Source organism: Colias eurytheme, chromosome 5 (assembly GCF_061535395.1).
Source record: "Colias eurytheme isolate Ceu_HAF_F1 chromosome 5, ilColEury1 Martin Lab GWU primary, whole genome shotgun sequence".
NCBI lineage: Eukaryota > Metazoa > Arthropoda > Insecta > Lepidoptera > Pieridae > Colias > Colias eurytheme.
The window spans coordinates 7540841-7562564 of record NC_142984.1 but is presented as its reverse complement, the minus strand read 5'-3'; positions in this window follow the sequence as shown (position 1 = coordinate 7562564).

Sequence of the window (21724 nt, the reverse complement as noted above, 5' to 3'; positions counted from 1 at the left end):
ATGTATAATAATATTATGTATTGGCCCGTGATTATACCGTGATAAAAGAGTTGATTTTAATTTATATAAGTGGATTATTTCTTATTACTAATATTTTAGCACTGAAGTATATAAGATATTATCTACTGAAAAATAATCGACTTTTAAAAAATACCGATTAAAATGAAACTTTTCAAAAAGTTTATTATAGAAATATATTTTAAAATTAATAAACTCATTCTTTAATATAAACTTCATTCCGCTTAAAAAATAAATAAATAAAGTATCATCTAAATATTGCAAGACTTCAAAGGAAGCAACGCAAATATCACAACATCATTAAATCATGTACCTAATTAGAACCAAAATTTCCACAAGCTAATAATAATTACCCATTAAAATACACACGTAACGACTATCCGGTCCGTCATTTTTAAATAAACATTTTAAATGCTTCTCAAAATATATTCAGTTCACGTCTAAATGCTCCACGTTTTCATCCGCGTGGCTCCGCTCCTGTTGGTCTTAGCGTGATGATAATATACTATAGCCTTTCTCGATGAATGGGCTATCTAACACCGAAATAATTTTTCAAATCGGACCAATAGTTCCTGACATTAGCGCGTTCAAACAAACAAACTCTTCAGCTTTATAATATAAGTATAGATTTCGTGACTGCTGTTTTTATTTCATAAAGGGACTCTTCTAAAAGATTAGTTACATTATTTAAATTTATAGAAAATCATTACAATACCAAATACTTTAAATGTTTTACGATCCGCCGAAACACTTTACATAATTCGAGGGAATGTAATGACAAGACTAATGTTCGGCATTTGTCGATCTTACGGGCTTACGCTTGTTAAATCGAGTCGACTTGCAATTTACTGGATTGCACAAATTGTATTATGTGCTATTTATTTTATTTATTCGTTAATTGAGAGAAATGGTCACGAAATAAAAGGTTAAAAAGGTCAAGCTAGAGTTGGTATATTATAGAGGCTCTTTAAAATTTATTATGAAAAAAAATATCTACCTGTCGCTTATTTTAATTAATTAATAATGTCGGAAATAGTGTATATTTTATACTTATTGATAGTAATTATCATGACAAGATTCCGTATAGCTGCATTGGTTAAGTATCCTATTTCCTTCCAACTTATAGGCACAAACATTTGGGACATTTATTTCACGCATTTGAAAAAAAGGCAGAAACTACGAGACTGTGAGAAATGAATGTACATCTTTATGATTGTTTTCATACTGAGCTATCTTGGTCCTTGCCAAATTTCTCGGTAATAGGTCAACAGGAAGTTTGCCATAGGTTTTCATAAGCGAGTTTGCGAATATCAATAAATAATATACGGATTAAAAGATAAAATTACTGCGATTTTGTTTATATTAAAATTTTAACTACAGTACAGATATTTTTTAAATTCTTATTTATTTTAAAGTCTTGTCTAAGTATATAAACGATATTCGTTTCTAGTCAAAGATTGTACCTAAAGTTCATTGAAATATCGAATAGAAATCTAAAACAACTATAAAGCAAATCTATACGGGCTGAATATTCTTCTTTTAGAAATTACGGAACCCTAAATATAACCCGATTTATGCTACGCAACGAAATAGCATTTAAATATTCCTTTCATAAAATTCTAAAATAAACCACTACCTCTAACAAAAATATTTGCTATAAAAATTCATATCAATTCCCATCCTAGAAAAACAGCGTCGTAGAAATATAAATAAACTACAGAATTATTGAAATGTTGCAATGGATTTTCATATTACGAGAGTTTATTGAAAAATATTCGAAGTACTAATTTAAAAAAACTACAAATTACGCAAAACAAACTAATAAAAATCCTTTTTAACTTTAATTTTTTAACGCCAACTAAGGATCTATACTTCCGTACCAAATTGTTTGATTTAAATAAATTGTATAAATATCACACATGCATACTGATTAAAAATATTCTATCTAATAATATAAAAACACAAATAACACTAAACAAAAAATCCCACAAATACCACACGCGAAAGAGTGATAACCTTGAATTACCATTTATAAGAACTCTATACGGTAAGAGAAACTTAAGATTTGAGGGAGCACAATTGTACAATAGCTTACCTAAAGCAATTAAAGAATCCTCGTCAATTACTATTTTTAAAAATAAATTAAAGACATACTTAACTAATTTCGATAGCTGATTGTGTTATACTAACTGCAAAATTGTTATTTCTCATATTTGTAAAAGATCATGTTGTATTGTTCTTGTTTATGAGATTAATAAAGTTCTTTAAACCGAAGTGTTTTCCATTAAATTACTGAAACTCCGAGTCTATTTTGTTTAGTGAAAAACTTTCAACTTGATTAGGAAACATTCTTTTTGTATAATCAGAACTTCTCAACTTGATCACGCCGAGAAAATAAACTCCTGGACAAACTTAAAACTGGTCCGAACTTAAACAAAACTATAGTCTTTGCCTCCGTTTATGTGATTGTTCCAAGGACAACGCTGTCACTTGTTTAATTAAATAACTGCTGAAATTCTTCTATTTCGCTTGTAAATAAAAGTTTGATAGGGAAGGGAAATATTTTACGAGATAGATATTAGGGAAGCAAAGTATTTTCATGCCAATATAGTTATTAATAAACTCCAGATTGTAGTTCATAAATAGTTAAATTTTCATAAACAATATATTTTATCTGTTTAATTTAAAGGCTTTCGTTTGATGGTCTGTTATTTTTCCTTGTTCCAAATAAACTCAAACAATTCCATTACGCGTTTTTTTTATAATCTGTATTCATTATTTATTTACATTTGTATTACAGAATCCGCCACGACCTAATGACTTGGGGAGACAGATTTACCGAGAAGGAAGCTGATTACGCTCTGGACGAAGCTCCAATGGTGTTGGACAAGAACGGCTACAACCTCATTGATTACAAACAGTTCTGCAGCAAACTTTGCGGTCTGAAGAAACCGAACAAGGAGGTGCTTCAAGTGAAAGACTGATTTTATAAAAGTTCTATAAGTAGTGGTAGTCGTTCAGTTTTACTGCGTTGAGCTGTTTTATTTATGACCTTGTTTCTATTTTCAAGTTTTGTTACCTCAATGTATTGTTATGGAATTTATATTATTCATAAAATGTGGATAATTACTGTGAAGAAATAATAGATTAAAAGTATTTTCATTAAAAGAGAAATTAACAATTATGTTAATTTATACAATTTTTATTTGGAAATATGTATATTTAAATAAAGTTAAGGCTTTGAAGCTTTTATAATCTTTCAATCCAATTATAATATTTATCATAATGAGTTTCCTCAATATAAAAGAACCTCTGTTTCTATATTAAGCTTTAATTTTACACTTTATTTTGTATTATGTTTATTTTCCATTGAACATTAAACAGGACCTAATATAACCGAATCTCTCAGAGAAACTATTCATAATTTGGTATTTATTATATAATTTTAAATGTGGACATCAATAAAAATTACGACATTATGTTGTGTTATACCTTTCAGATATAAAATTTTACGCAAAAGATTCAATAGCTTAATATTCTGCTAAATGTGAACGAATTTATCAAGTCAAAGATTGCATTAATTCCAATTTCAATAAGATGGATTTTCAATTCCCCCGAGAATTCGTTTCCATTCAACAAGGCCTTAAAAGTTGACTTAAAATTATCAAAAGTTCAGAACCGTTTACGCTTCAAATAATTTTGTCCCCGGGAACATCTTCATCGATCCGACGTAATTGGCTTTGTGAAAACAAAGTTATTAATTTAAGTCAATGAATCGTGGGAAATTATTACAATTTTAATACGAGTAAAACATCTTTATGAGCAAGTGTTTCAACTTCGTTTATTAATGGAAGTTTGGGGTGAATGACATCGTCCTGAGTGTTTTGAAATACAAAGGAAAATTTGTTCTATATTTTTTATAACACAAAACATATAAGGGGAGAACTAGGGATAGTCCATTAATCATATATGACATGAGGAAATCTCAAGCGAATAAAATGATGTATTTTAGCTACATATAATATTATAAATATGTATTATTTTAGTTAAAGTCAGCGTGAATAAATTTTTTGTAGCCTAAGTTCTTTATTAATATAAATTGTATGAAATTAACCTCACTGAATTTATTGAAGTAAGCTATAAGAACTTCGTAAAACAAATCCTGTTTTTTTATAATTATTATTAAGGATAGGTACCTACCACAATAATTATCCACATCCCCAATCTTACATATTTTCCTTATCAGGAAAAAAAAGGTATTTTTAAAGTAAATAGATTTCAGATCTGCAGATATATCACTATTTCACGAAAAAACTACAGAACTGTTTTGGTTTAAACTTTGTAACATTTTCTGTCATAGGATTCAAACTACAGACTGGAGCTAGTTGCAACTTTAAAGTTCCAACTCGCAACGTTGAAAATTTGTCTAATTCAAAAATTTTAACAATACTAGAAACTTATAAAAAACATGTAAAATGTGACATAAAACATAATGTACTTTTATACTTTTTGTAGCAAGTGTTAAAGCTGCAACAATTTATCGAACGTCAGCTCCGACTAAATCTTTAGCGAAAACTTTGCGAACTCTTTATTAAAGACAGAAAATCCTTGTTAAAATTTTTCCTTACAAAGTTTCTTCGTAATAATAATTTGTTTTGTTCTCAACAGAAATGAACTTAGATTTTATTAATTAGAGATTTGTTCAAAACAATTCGTGATGCGATAAAGAAAGGATTTTCCTCAATTACTGTCCGGTATTATCGTGCCTATAACAGCTTATATAATATGTACATTTCAAATCAAAGACCAAATCCAACAAGATATACAGAGACTATTTTCTAAACACTGATTCTTTAACTTAAAATAAAATTAATATATTATACATACAACAATGTTGAAAATAATTATATATTTATGAGATAGTTATATTAGTGTGCAGAAACTATCTTCATCATGCTATTTTAGGACATTTGACAGATCGTAAACTTTTAAAGCCACTTCAATTTGCAAACATGAATCCAATTTAGTCTAAAAGCAATATTAATTGGAACTCGAGAGTTTTCCATATCTGCCCTCAATTAAAACTGCCATTAGAATTCGAATGAAATTGTTTTAATATCTACCATTACTAAGGCAGCTAAAATGTATAAGTGATATTATTTTTAATTACTTTTATCGAGAATCAATCAAAGAGAAGGAAAATTAGGAAGGTTTTTGCCATCGTTCGTAGGCATTATACATAGGAGAATTTCGTTTATTGATGACTTTGGCTAGTGATAACAAAAGAGCAAGTTTATATTGTTCATTCTCATTTTAGCCCAAGGCAATGTAGGCGCTAAATAACTCGAGGCGGCTAGTGGAGATGCCCCCAATGGAATATAGCTGATGTTCCCTTTCCAGAAATCTATCTATTCCTGAAACAGAGATAGAAAGTTATGTTTGTTCCAATTTTAGATTTTGCCTAAATTGGTATTGGTTGTGGGAACTTTAAATGTCATGTCAACTAATAATACAATAGAGCGCATCTTTAGTCCATACTAAAATTATAAATGCGAAAGTAACCCTGCCTGTCTGTCTGTCACTCAATCACGCCTAAACTACTGAACCAATTTGCATGAAATTTGGTATGGATTTATTTTGATACCCGAGAAAGGACATAGGCTACCTTTTATTGCGAAATATGTACCACAAATTAATAAATGCAATTATTTAATAAAGTATTTAAGAGCAATGACACTTTATATATAAAAGTTTCATGTACTTATAGTATTAAAGTTTGAAATTAATCCTATCTACTTACATATAAATTATATTGTCTTACTGAAGTATGAGGCCATGTACGAGAACGTACTACACCAAAACATTAACGACAAACTTGGCGGCTTCGGGCGCTGTAATATCTACACATCCTCACGTCTACAATTAATGCTCCGAATCCCGAAATTGTTTTAATACCGTCAAAATCTTGGGTTATGTTACCTTTTCGGTTAGAACAGACTGTCTGCTAACTATAAATACCGAAACTTTACTCGTTACTTCATCGCGTTGCCTTGTAATTAAGATATAATTTAATTGAGCAATTAAGCCCTGAGGAAGCGTTTATATGTTTTATACAGGTATAGTCTTGTTCCAATTTCGTGTTAACGAGGTTTGGGACAAATGTTTGAAGTCGTTCAAAGATTAGAGAGGCGATTATGATGCAGACATTTGGACAAAATCGAACTCGGATCATTTGAATTAAATTTAGGCTCCTATTACTCGCAGGCTTAACTTATAAGAACTGGTGTTTGTAGACCTAAGTAAAGTAAATTGGAAGATTTTGACAAGGGAAAATACGTTGTTCATTTCATTAATAATTTTGTCTTTTGAGTGAATGTATTAAAAATATTTGAAATGCCCAAAACAATACTGATTTTTATTACAACTAAACAGATATTATAACAATCGCAAAATTATTTTAATGTTTCTTTTTCTATATACCTATATATTTTCCATTACATGTATTTGTTGCCGACATATATATACTGAACCTGTAACCCAAATACAACGCAATAAAATATAAAAGCCCATAACATAAGCCGAATAATCGTTGGCTTATGTTCATTCTTCTGTAAAATATTCAGCTATATGAAGCGAGGCTCCAGAGGAATTTACCTGAGTTGTGCTAAACTAAACTACTCGAATGTTAACCCACTTTCAATATACATCAATAAATCTGGTAAATCGCAGCATTCTCGCTAGAACGTATTGATACATATAAATGTAGGTATGTACATAACACAATATTACACTTAAAGTAAGACCATCTGTATCCCGGGGGACAAACATGTTCGAGTTACTATCTACGTGGATGAATTTCAAAATAATATTTATATCGAGTTCTTGTGCTCTGAACTCCTGAATATTAAATTATCTTTGATGTGTTCTTGCGAATCCTGAAATAGATGTTCATAATTGAATGTTGATGTCTACATTTCAATATAGTATTATATCTCATCTCCAATTATTGTTATTAACTATTTGTGTACAATTAATTCAGTTATACTAATAATTTTAAAATTAACAGTCGATATCAAATTGTGAGAAAGTCAAAGTCAATAGTCTGTAAATGGCCATAAAATTTAAATACGCAAACCTTAGAACGATCTAGTTTCCAAATAGAAATCGCTTCGAGTAATATAGTTTATTTATAAACTGATTCACAAATAAACACTGCCCTTTATAAATTGAAAACATGTCACAGATTCAAAATAACCAAGAGTGTCATTTGAAATTATCTGTCATCTATATTAATGATGACGAATGCTGGTCATAATAACCATCACTCCCCAGAGATTATCGCATAGATTAGGTATATCACGAACTCAAGATGATGAATTAATTCACTTTAAAAGATTTTGTAAGGTCGTTTCGTTGTTTAACTCTTAACTCATTCTCATTTTTTTTCTTGTTAATTTTGACATTAAAAATTACGATCTGTTACAGCTATGAAATGCCGCATATCTATCAAGAGGATAAAACAATTTTATTTTTACTGTATAAAATGCTACCCCAGCAAAGGTCAGTTCATAAAAGCAAAGCAAATGCAATTCATTTTCCCCTTACAATTGAATGAAGCTTAAACCTCTTGAATAAATTTTACAGTGAGCAGAAATTTAACGGTAAGAGAACTTCATTAATTATCTGTTTTCATGATTTTACACTCATCTAAATGTTTTAAAACTTATAAATTAAATTAAAAATAGTTAAAAACGCTGCATAAGATAATTCTTTATGAAAAAGTAATAAAGAGTAATAACTCATGTAAAATGTCGGTTTTATGTGAGTTATGTTATATATCTGGCAGATATCGCTCCACCAGATATTAATGATAAACGCGCTCCGAACAAAACCCTTCATTTCTTTTTTAAGCCATTACAACTAAATCATATCAGGATTCCAACAATACACGTTCGTTTTGGCGGGAATTGCAAAGAGCAATTTCAATTTTTTTTTACCGCGCTCCCTTGTTTCCTATATACATTAACCTGCTCAAAAGCTGTAACGGTTCTCGGCTTTGAGCACTCAAATAAAAGTTCTTTTTATTTTGTTTCACGGCTGTGAATACATCCGACCCGTTTTAACAGGTCTGCTGCATTTCTTTTTGAACAATGCTTACTTGCATTACAATGTCTAATTGAGGTTTTGTATCTTTTTGTAATTCAAGAAACAGAATTTATATAAAGGACGGTTTAAATGAAGAAGTTTATTCAATTTTCTACTTTCTAGTGCCTGTATAATTTTAAATTCCTTTTGCATTTGTGACATCGTAGCTCCTGTGAGTAATCCTGTTGTTTATCGCATAACATTTTTCTTGTTAGTTGTAATAATGAAGCTTTATAATAAACGTCCAATTTACTTTTGTTATTAAAATTGTAGAATACCGAGTAGCTGCATCAAATAGGATTATTTTTTTTTTGTCATTGTCAGAACAATGCGAGTTTACAAAATCAATGACGAAAATCAGAGCGCTTAGCGCTTATACATATATTTATGTTTTCTCTGTCTTCATAATAATACGATGATATTTTTACATTCCAAGATTTAACATAGCAGCATATTCAGCTAGAATGTTTATAGCAATGCACAGTAAAGTTTCCACACATAAATAACTTCACAAAAGCCAGGTAAGACTTAGCAACAAACCCAGGGAGTTATGTTACATCCTCGTCTATATAATACAGTTCTAAACAAAGTTCCACAAAGGTATGGTATCGTACGTGCTAGTTGTGGAACGAGTTAAAACTAAAGGTAAAATTTCATTTTTAAAAATTAAATTGCGCTAACTCAGCGGTTTGTGGAACAGTGTTGGAGGGAAGTGATTTCGTATTGTGCACAATTCTGAGTAATACGATACTATAGTTTTATAGACTTTTTTCGCTTTGGTATCACGCTGATTGAAGATTCAGTAAACAACTGAAGAATTTTCTAGGAAATAAAAATATTAAATCTCGTTTCAATTTTTTCATTAAACTGCTAAATGGACTTTTCATTATACGAACTCTTTTATTTTCTGTTTACTTTTCTGAAAACATCGATTAAATTTTATGGATACTTTCAATTACTTCTTAATTTTTAGTAATATAACTCTTAATGCTTTTGAGTTATACTTTGGTATAAACCTCTGTCTTATTAATCTGCCACTTATCCGGACTAACACTCATAATGAAAAGCTTCATCAAGATAAACAATAATCGCTTTCAAAAATCATTTAAAATAGAATTGGACTTCAATGTAAGTAATATCTAATTTATCGTTAGTGTATTTTAAGTTAGGAAGACTCTTAAATCATTTTTATCGCTACGTAAATTTCAACTGCTCAAAGATAGTCCTACGCATTACAATAATTATAATATAGTCCTTTAATATTTACTCAAAGATAGCACGCATTGTAATATACTTTAACCGAAATGACGAACATTAAAAATAGCGTAACCGACCACTTATCGAATTAGGTCGAAATGCATCTGATTAACCGGCTCAGTACAATGAATACTGGCAGTGTCATTAATCCCACTTCTTATGCCAGAGGAAGTTAAACGGTAGATTTAAATACGCTTAATGCTTTGTGACTATTATATTGTTTTATCTGAATCCTTGCCAATTACGACAGCCAGTTACTTACCAGTATAATATGTACTTTAAAATGTTAATGTTAAATGTATGTTCTATGCTAGTTCACTTATGCTTTTACCAATTTAGTGATTACATATTTAATAATTATGATCTTCTCGTAACAAAAAACAATTTCGTTGAATCTGCGTAACATCACTATTTTTTTATATGTGTAATGTGTATGTTTATGATTTAGTAGGTATATATTATTAATTATTAAGTAATATGTATGTTTATAAAATATTGTTTAGTTTTTTTTTAATAAATTTTGATGCCTCCCTTTTTACAGCAAACACTTGTCCTTTGCCTGGTAGATCACTCTGAAGTGATAAGGCCGCCCCGTTACACATTAAAGCTGTAACTTCGTGATTTATTAATTACTTTTATATTTTATAAAATAATGTGTGTAATGAAGTGTCAAATAAATAAATAATAAATAAATAACATCTCCAATATTGGAGTAAACCAAACATCCTTAATTTTTCTACTCTCTAACTAGCTTATCAAGAAATTTTTGGTAAGCCTCAAAGCCTGCATAGTCTGGGTATCTAATCCCTCCAAACACAAAGTTACTTCCACAATGTTTTAAAGAAAATTTCGATGAAATTATTTATGTATTACGATGAGTATACTTATATTATGTTACAAATCACGTTTCATGACCTTTCAGTGATTATAAACAACAAAAAATACCTGACGTCATTCTTCTAAATTAAATCCTTCTGATTACCAATTCGCTTCTGGTCACTAGGTAATTCATTCTTGATTAAAGAGCCAAAAACATTTAGCTAATTAACGCTGATAAATGACCGTATTTCCCGAGAGGATGAGGATGTCAATCTTTGCCTAATTAAGATAAAACGGCTACCAATTCCTATCAATTAACTATTTTTCATGGGATATACTTTGGAAGAACTAAACTTAGGTAGTGGATGAAAAATAAATCACATTTTTTGTTTTTATTATTTCAAAGACATAACATTGCGTTGCTTTTCTTTAGCTTATACCTACTATAAATCGCATTATTCATAATACAAGGCAATACAGCCTCGATAATCAATAAGCATTATAATCTTAAAAAGCTCTTTCATACCTTATACAAAATGTAATAACTTTTTAAAAAAACCTTCACGTCGGTCGTCTGAATTTATTATGAATTTCTGGGCCAGCGTATCATAATCATAAAAAATATTGAATGCAACCGAATAAACCTTTTAAATACTGTTATCTATGTTAACTCAAATAAAGAATCAAGAAATAACGTACCAAAAAATCATTATCAATAATTAATATCAACTAAATTATGCTAGCACAATCCCTTCTACTTCCTATTCTTGATTACGCTGATGCATGTTTTCCTGATTTATCAGTAGAGCTAACTGATAAACTTGAGCGACTCCAAAATTTTTGTATTAGGTTTATTTTCGGCCTTCGAAAATACGATCACGTTTCCATCTACAGAAAAAAGCTCAAGTGGCTCCCCATCCGTTTTCGCCGGAATCTCCATTTGTTGCAATTACTGTTCCATATCCTTTTTGATCCTTCTGCTCCTATTTATCTCAAAAACAATTTTTCCTTCCTGCACAATGAAATCTATTCTCTTCGCTCGGCTGATAGACTCACCTTGAGTGTTCCTGTTCGACGTACTCACTTCCTTGCTAAATCGTATGTTGCCACTGCTGTCAATCTTTGGAATTCTTTGCCACTACCTATTAGACAAGCTAAAAATATATCTTCTTTTAAAAACCTTTTGCGACGACACTTTCTCACTACTGCTTTCAACTCGGCACATTAACTATGTATTTACATATTATTATCTATACACAGATATGTATATTATGTATGTATTTATACAATTTTATATTTGTTTTATGTAGTATGCATGTATTTAATAATATGTACCATGTATATAATTTATAGTTATATAAGCAAATTGTATATATTATTAATAAAAATGTAATTGTGTTTATTCGAGTGTAGTATATTCATCTATATTTATCTTTATTTATATATCTACCTGTAGGCTGTATATCTATTTTAATTATTATCATTTATTTATTTATCTTGTTTTTTTGTTCCTTGCCTTTTTTCTTCTACCTACCATCGTAATTTCAGTAAGCTTGTTACCTTTTGCCCAGGTTGCCTGGAAGAGATCACTTCTAAGTGATAAGGCCGCCTAATAAACTATACTGTTTTTTGTTCTGTATATTAGCAATAAGTTTTCTATGTATAGTTTTATTGAAGAGTAAATAAATAAATAAATAAATTATAACCGAATTTTGATAGCAAAAGCTATAAAAACAATCTGCAGTCATACCATGCAAGTCGCCAAACATCGTTATTCGAAACTTCCATGCTTAATACATTGCTGATAAAAAAGTTTGCTGCGAAATTGGGCCGTAACGTAACAAGATCTTCCCAAATGGGAAGCCATCAGGGCTTGTTTATCTAAACAGCCTCCAACTATCGTGAGCGGTAACTCGATGACTTGCGGGAACTAGCCGAGTGATTTCCTTTTCATTACGACTTCGAGATTTGTTTGGAAAAAAATGAAAACACAGTTAGACGTAATGAGAGATTGTTTACGTAGGATGTTGTAGTTAGACTTGCTGGTTATGAGAAAGTTAGTGTTTATTTAAGTAATAAATAAAGGTTCGTAAAAAAAGGAAGGAATTGGCGTACAATACGCTTAAGCTTCATAAAAAAATAACATTATAATTATATATTTTATTAGCCATTTCTACTGGGTAATCGATAATCTCGTAAATTTAAATGAAATGTAGGTAGTTGTTTTGTAAGGAACCCCATCCATATATGTACTTAATAAAACGTTCCACATTCGAGTTCTTACACATTTTATCAATATAAGAACACAGTAAGCTTTAACTATTTTGCAGCAATCGTCGAAATCCATAACTACAATACGAAACTATTAGTCGCTTTCATCAGCTTAAGTACTTTGGGGCTTTTGGGTCTATTTTAACCCGAACTCAATACTACATAATTGGCACTTAGAGACCCATTAACTTATCGAAGTCCTAAACACACAAATCGTTGTAAACAAGTTTTGTAATAAAATGACTTTACTAAATGGCTAATATGTTCAGCTTACTCGTTAATGGTTTTATTACCTGTGGTACAACAATATTTGACCACTGGACAGTTATATTTGCATAAATATGTAATTCAACAAAATTATTCAAAAAAAATAAAATGCTTTGTGTGTCAACCGTATTCATAATGTAAAAGAGCAAATAATGTCATAACATTATTTTTAGAATCACAATATAATATTTGTGAATGTTAATTGCTTATTCTATGATGGAACGAAAACAATGATATGAATACTCAATCACACAAGGAAATGCTTTCCACGTTTATAACGTTCGTGTTCAATTTCTGGTCCATAATTAACTTGAGGAAACGATTGTAAATAATGATTTCCTTGAGTGGAAGAGTTAATTAAAATATCATACACCCGAACAGTTATCAGACTCCTTCCCACTGGTAATAGAGCACCCGAAAATAATTAAGACAAAGTAAATTGATTATACAACTGGCGATTCGGATAAGGCGACCGTATTCATTAATACAAAGCTCTATAATTCTATACAATTTAAATTAAGTTGAGCAGGAAGTACATAAATGTTTCGCAAGCCTTCACAAAAATCATTAAATTGTTCCCAAAATAAATTGTGTTGTTATTATGAAATAGTTCTTGTATTTTCTCAATTAGAAATGCTGTGTATTATTTTCTTCTTCAAGTATTAAAAGGCTTCACGCAGATTTACTATCTGCAAGATAAATTCTGTAAAACAGAGATTTATATGACTTCTTTCATATTTGTTTAAGCTAAGACCAACCGGTCAATTGCTTGATTTATAATATCAGAGGTTGAGGTGCGAGTTCCTTACGCAAGTTAAGATTTCCTTTCAATTACAAAGCGGCACTTTTAAATGGCAGGAAAAATTCTTGGACTGAAAAGCGAACCAGCACCTTAGAAAAGAATTATAAGTTGTAAAAAAATCACTAGCAAAGTTTTGAAATGCTTCATCGAGTGTCGTTTAAAACTTGCTCCTCAAATGTAAATACATTGCCTCTTCGCTTTCCAAAGTTGTGGAACTTCTTCGGCTTTACGAAATGCAACTCGTTTGGTACAACAGTACAACATATACAACGTTATGCACGACTTGGCTACTTTTAGAATTGTTTTAGTTTGAACATTTTGGTACATGGACATGCTCCTTGGTAACCACAAACTAAAATGTATGGAAATAAAAGAACGGACAAACAGATTTTGTTAGAATGTTATTTTTTTATAAAATCAATACAAAAAACACGGTATTTAGTAATTGACATGCGCCTCATTAAAAGTTTCTGCATATTGCTATGACCCAAAGTATACTTATTGCTTAATTAAGAAGGTTATTTGTACGAATAACGTGAACTTTAAACTTTCTTCCTTTACTATAATTCAAACATAGATTTTATAAACAATCATTTCACACCAATGACCAAGTTGTTCACGATTGCAATAACATCTTAAAGATTTATTTTCCGATGCTCTCAAGAAGACATGGCTATGTAATTATAGCCAAAAGCTCTTCCCGTAAACCTCTATTCCCTTTCAGGAGCAATCCATTTTGTTGATAACTGAGAGTGTGTGAAATACGTGCGCGCCAAAAACAGAAAGAAACTCACATTCATCACCTTCATTCGAAAATCGCACGCGTGTAAAGCATTAAAACGTTCGCGCGTGTAGAATCTCCCATTTTTCAAGCTTACTCTTAACTAAATGAAACACGTGTAAATGAAACAATGCTCTGCTTTATTCAGTACTTTGAAAGCCATGCATTAAGTCGTTAACGGAAGGTTGCGTGCATCTTGACGACACTAATAATTGTCCCGTCAACAGACACTATCATCACCCTTTGTCCGAACTAATGTTCCTTAATGTACCCCGTATTTGGGACAAGGAAATGGCGCTCGTCGTTTGTAAGTCTTTGTGCCGTTTTAAAAACACAAAGGTGAAATGGGAAATATATTGTGATTCCGCTATACGTGTAACAATTTTACATTTTGCTCTCAATTGTGTTCGCGTTTTATTTTTGTTGACATATTTCAATTTTCACGCTAATGTGTTTTCCTCTTTCCTATTCAGATTCGATTGGTAAACCGTGTTTCGTGAAATGTGTTTCGTTCTTTATTTATATTCTGTCTAAATGAACGAATAATATTATTGGGAATTTCTCTTCAAAATCATCCAACAAGTCAAGCTTAAATTAAATTTCAGCTATTTGAATGATATAAAATTCTTGATTCTTTATTTTATTGTTCACATAGTTCTATAATATGGTTATACAGGGTGTCCCAAAAAGTAGTGATATACTGAAGCTGGGAGGTAGAGGAATTAGAGGGCTATCCGAATCACCCCCATGTGTGTTATGCGATTTTTCGTACTTTCGGAGTTATGACGCTTTTTTCAATTTTTCATCTATCGCCGAGTACGATCAAATTTTTATTTATGGTGACGTGAATTATTGCGCTAGATACTTGATTTTTTTTGTGTGCTAAGCTGAAAGATAGGCCAATTCAGTATGGTAACATTTACTATCGTTAGATCTTCGAATGGAATAAAAAAAGAATTAAATGCCAAGAAAGATAAAATTACCCAGTATGCTCATAAATTTAAGGGCCCATAAAAAAATAAAATCACATAAAAAAGGTTTTCCATTTGGCTTTTAAAAACTTGCTCTATCGATCAGGTAGCTACCCTAAAAATTTCATTTTATTATTCAGAAGGGTTCAATCGAAAAATTGAAATCTAAATGTGGTAAGTGCAAAATTTTTATTAACATGATGATCACTAAAACCAATAAATAGGTGTTTAATTACCAGAATTTTTTTAAAATAGCCCGCGAATGCCACAATTTGGACGAAATAACCCGGAAATTCATAGTAGCAGAAGAAACCATTAAAAATGATAAAAGAGCATTCAGACATTTAAAAGACAACTTTTTACGGTGATGTCACACTTGCATTGAGCAACAGCGGGGCTATTTTAAAAAAATTCTGGTAATTAAACACCTATTTATTGGTTTTAATGATCATCATGTTAATAAAAATTTTGCACTTACCACATTTAGATTTCAATTTTTCGATTGAAGCCTTCTGAATAATAAAATGAAATTTTTAGGGTAGCTACCTGATCGATAGAACAAGTTTTTAAAAGCCAAATAGAAAACCTTTTTTATGTGATTTTATTTTTTTATGTGCCCTTGAAGTTATGAACATACTGGGTAATTTTATCTTTCTTGGCATTTAATTCTTTTTTTTATTCCATTCGAAGATCTAACGATAGTAAAGTTACCATACTGAATTAGCCTATATTTCAGCTTAGCACACAAAAAAAATCAAGCATCTAGCGCAATAATTCACGTCACCATAAATAAAAATATCATCGTACTCGGCGATAGATGAAAAATTGAAAAAAAATGTAATAACTCCGAAAATACAAAAAATCGCATAACACACATGGGGGTGATTCGGATAGCCCTCTTCGTCCTCTACCTCCCAGCTTCCGTTCATCACTACTTTTTGGGACACCCTGTATAATATAAATAAAAAATAAATAGATTGCAAATCAATTTTAGTAAATTTTTGGATAAAATATTTTTTCGAAAAACTGTCACCCAAATATAATTTGCATGAATAACCAAGTTTAGGTTGACAGAGATCAGGTGTGGTATGAGAAGGTTCCGCCAACTGCATGGAATAGGAATCGAGGAATTTACATAACATCGCTTCAAAATTTCCATTCAATAAATCAGAACATTTTCACTATATCTAGGAGGAAGTCAAAACCGTTAGTAATAAACACAATGTCAAACAACAATGACCTCTGTACAATTTTCTAACCGCTCCATAAAGTAGCCCGGATCCAATTCTATTTCCGAAAAAACACATAATCCTAGCAAAGACCACATAAAAGTTAATTTCACTCAGACCCGACATGACGTCTCATAAATTTTACGTGTTCGTACATACAACGACATAGCAGCATACGGAATACAGTAGTATCTTTGAATAAATAGACGGAACAGAAATTTCATACTCTCTGCCTTATTGCATGGCTGTACTAGCTGTTTAAAATTGCCTACAGTTATTCAGAAAAGCACTACAGATACAAATCGTGTGAAGGCGAAGAGATTCATGCATTTTGTTCATAAATTTGATGCTGCCCGCTGTGAATTAAATTTGTGTACTGTCAAATAACTGTATTATGTGTTTATAAACACAAGTTTTCGGATCATATATTTAAATTGTTACTTAAATCTAAACAGTTTAATTGAGATAAATTCGACTTAATTCAGTCTTATTAAATGTTTTATTTTACTGCGTAATTTTGAACAGGCGTATTTTTGAGATATACCTCTTTGTCACAATAAATTCATTTAATCGGAACAATTATTTGCCGCGAAATCCGACCGGATCCGGAAAAATACACTTGTCAGTAAATCTGAAACGTTGTGACGTGCATAAATTAATTTTTACGAATAAATCTGACTGGAGTTTGGTTGAATTTAAACGAATGGAATTTAAATTTTTACCTCACTTATTATACAGGGTGTCACACTATTGGTATACTAAGCGCAAAGGAACTTGTAGTTTTGCATACACTGATCACGTAAAAAATACATAAACAACAAAATTACGTTAAAATTTTTTTGATATTTTTTTCCTGAAAATCCATGTTTTCTTCTCTAGCTTCGCGCAGCCGTCATATACCGCTTCTCTAATGTGAGCATTTTGTCTATGAAAACATACTCTTAAACGATAGCTCACGTTCTAGTGGCAAAAATGGGCGGGTTGCTTGCTATGGGTGTACACATAGAGTTTTAAGATTTCATCTATTTGAAAAAAAAATGCGTCTGGAATTTTTTAAGTATTTTTTACGTACTCAGCGTATGCAAAACTATAACCTCCTTTGAGCTTAGTATACCAACAGTGGGACACCCTGTATACACGAAGAATTGGTATGGAGAGGTACTTTATTAATAAACGCAAGTTAAATCAGTGATCGAAGAGAGGAAGCAGGAAATAGGAAAATTTCTCATCGTAATTGATGAGGTTTTTAGGTATACGAATACAAATGTAAGATAACAATTAATTAATTATTATTTCTTTCAAGGTACTTTTACTTGTTTGCATAAATGTACAATATTTAAGACGTCGGTTAAATATTAATAAACTTAGGGCTTGATATAGCAAGCAGCTCTTATTCATTTAATACGATGATAAAAAAATTTAATCCCACGATCACAACTCAAAATGAATAATTTAACAAACTTATAAAAAAAAATAATTAACGAAATCGGTTCAGCCGTTCTTGAGTTTTGCGCTTACCAACACATTTGGCGATTCATTTTTATTATATGTATAGATTGACAAACACAAAGTTACAATATAAAAAGCCAAAATATTAATAACGTAGTCAAATCTAAAATATTCCACGAATCCTACGGGAAATCAAAAATAACCTCTCGACAGACGATTAATTGCTTGTAAAGAAGTATTTACTATTTAGTTGTAACATAACTTTTGATTTTAGCGAAAAATAGATCTTTTTTAACGTAGCTGTTATACATTACTTTCGAGTACACTTTAATCATGAAAACAACTTTTAAATGGTCATCGCTTACTAATTACTAAAGGAAATATTAGCATTTAGGTAATTTAAATAAAGTCTCAAGAAATAATATTCACAACTTCATTTAGTAATTTACTTAAAACAAGACGTGACACGTATGAGAAATTTCATTTTTCATTAAAGCCGTTTCTAATAAAATATAGAGCTCAAAATCCATTTTTAGCTGTAAACTTCGTGTGGTCGAATGTGTCCAATATGAAACTAAAGGAAACAATGTTTTGTTCCTTTGTCCTAAAATCACAAGGAAGTAAAATAATATTTATAAATCCCTGCAAAATCTTCTCTGAAAAACATTATAAATATTTATGTGCAAACTTCATCGCTTACAATCACAAAAGAAAAATATGCTATCCATTGAAAATATGCTCTACATCAATATTTAAGTAAGCTTGAACCATGTTCAAAAAAATCCATTTGGACCACCAATTACGAACATATGTTTTGTGAACGCATCCCAAACTTATCTGTGATAATCTTAATCAAAGGAAATGTTTATTTACAATGCTCAGTGGACTTGCTCCACGTTTATTTTGTGTACCTTTCCGTTTGGTCGTTTCCCGTCGATCTTTAGTTATCTTTATATAGGTAGGGACAAAGCGCTTCCTGGGCGACAATCTATTACCTGATTGTGGCTATTTTGAAGTAAATCCATGTTTTCAGTCATTTCGGGAAATGGTTGTTTACTTACATTTTCCCCTGGAAATGTTTGTTTACCTATATTTTCGCAAGCATCCTTGTTTATAAATGGAATTGAAACTTTATTTCAAGTGGACTTATTTTAAAAGCGCTTTTGATCATTATAATCTTTTGAGTCTAAAAATTACGCTTCACGGATTCCGAAAGCAGATTCTACGTGGAAGATTATGACTACCTCTTTATTTAATTTAGTCTTGAATATATGGATATCCTGCTCCTGCATTATATTCTATTTTCGTCTCAATATACAACTACATTCTGATTGAAGTATGCTAATTTTCAATAAATCTGATAATATATGCGTAGATTAGGTTAAAATGTGAAGATGACCTGAATTATGAAGATGTTTGTTGCGCATTCTAGGTAAAAGTATTGACCCAATTTTAAAAGAGATTACATTGTATCCGATTACACATACTACATCATAAAATATAATAATAAATAAATAAATGTTATACCGTCTCGCTATGCAGCGACTCTTTAACATCTATCTGCGGTGTCACTACCAATTACAATCTACTAGCTAGTATTAGATCAATTAATTATAATATATCGGAGTCAAAGACACGTTCCTTTCAAATCGTTTAATTGCATAACTGTGGTATTGTCAAAGAGTGGAAGGAGCATTGAAACTGCAATAAAACATGACCCCGTCCTGGAATGAAGCCAGCGTTAGGTTAAAGGCAATGATGAGATTCCAGCTTGAATGGCCAAATTGGGCAACGATCTTTTCAAAGCACTCTTCTATGTAAATTACTGTTTTAGTTGTATCCTTTGAGTTTCTGTTTCAAGAACATTACGATTGCAGAGCTGTAAATGTTTATGGACATTATTAAGATGCTGTTTTTGCTGCTTTAGCCAAATATTTAATGCATGAAACGTCCACCACCTACTGCGTCAACATTCACCGTAGTTAGAGACCCAGACCTAAACCCATACCTCAGTCTAAATAGATATCTATAATTATATCTAAAGAGATAATTCCAGGAATTTTCTGTAATATGAAGAACAATGTTAAGCTAAGCATACACGAAGCTTTTATCAATAAAATGAAAATACTATGTAGAGCACAAAGTAACGTTTTTAGTCGCACATATTTCACAGAAAACAGAGCATACAGGCACACATGTGTTAAAGCCTTTAAAATGTTGCTAACATCCTCGTGCATTCAAAATTTGTGAGTATTTCTTAAAATTCAAATGGCATAAAACAACTCTCAGTGGAATGGTCGTCAGGGCAACATTCAAGGGATATCATTATAAAACTGAATGAGGGTTCAAGTTACAGAAGCGTGGAAATTAATTAATTATCAGGAATCTAATAACAATGTCGTTTTAGTGTACCTTTTTCATTTAATTAGTCTGTATAGATTATACAGTAGAACGATTTTCTTTCTAAATGCAGTGAAAAGGTATCTACAAAATTATACGAGAAATTTTAAGAGTTCAAATAATTTGTGTTTTCAATCGCGCTTTTTTCTTATCGTATAATACATTTATATTTTGTTAGGTAAATGCAAATAACTCTATGAATATGACTAGAAGATAGTCCAGGCGAAGTTTTACACATTATCTCCCACATTCATTAAAAAAAATCGTTGATACGTGTCTTACTGACTAAATATGGAAGAATCAAACTCTAGAATGCTCTTTTAGGAGCCTCTGAGAGACTTAGTTCAGCTTGAGACAGTTGACGGCGCTTATCCCTTCGCTAAGAATAATACAAAACGCTCAGACGAAGATTACATTTCTATCGAAGGGTTCTGTTTTTATTGTTATTAAAAATGAATTGATATTGTATTTAATCCAACTGTAGTCAGTTGAAAAGAGTAATCTGAGTAATAAATCAAACCTTTTGAAATGTGCGGTCAAGATTGTGAAGATATGAATTATTCTTTAATTTATTTTCCATTAGTGCGAGTCGTAATTTCATTATTATTTATATGAAAAAGTAAGGATAAGGAATTTTCCTTTCTACGCACTATAATAGAGTATATATATTTAAAATCGATCAGCCATATTTTAATCAACTTACCTACTACAACAAACAATTACTACAACGAATATAGTACTAACAAAATTTTCTAGTACAACGCCCATAATTCTTGAAAATTCGTACAAAAAATGTACTATCAGGTAGAACGGAGAAAATTAATCAAGTAAAGAATTGGTTGGACGAAAATTAATCCCACCCAAGGTAAACAAGGCGAGGTGGGCATCATAAATTATTCGCAGGCAGCCTGCTGACCGCATATTGTTCTATAAGCTAATATCTCGGTTAATAAGTAACTGGAAAACCCTTGTACCCTTACACGTGTTAGTCTTGATGAATAAAGGCTGAAAGATTGAATTGCGCTGGTAAATGTTATCAAATAATAAACTTTATAATTACGTGGTTGTAGTCTGATGTTTTGTTAACAAAGTTTAAGGAATGCAAATAGAAATTTTCCTTTGTTATCAATAGATAGGTTTTTGAAGTGAAACTTCTTTATCGGGGTTGGACAAAAATTTAGTGTAACATTTTTGCGTTACGCCGTACGCGTGACATTTTTGCGTTACGCCGTACGCTTGACATTTTTGCGTTACGCCATACTCGTGACATTTTTAAGGTCATAAAGAAGTTTCACTTCTTACGTGTGTACTCTAG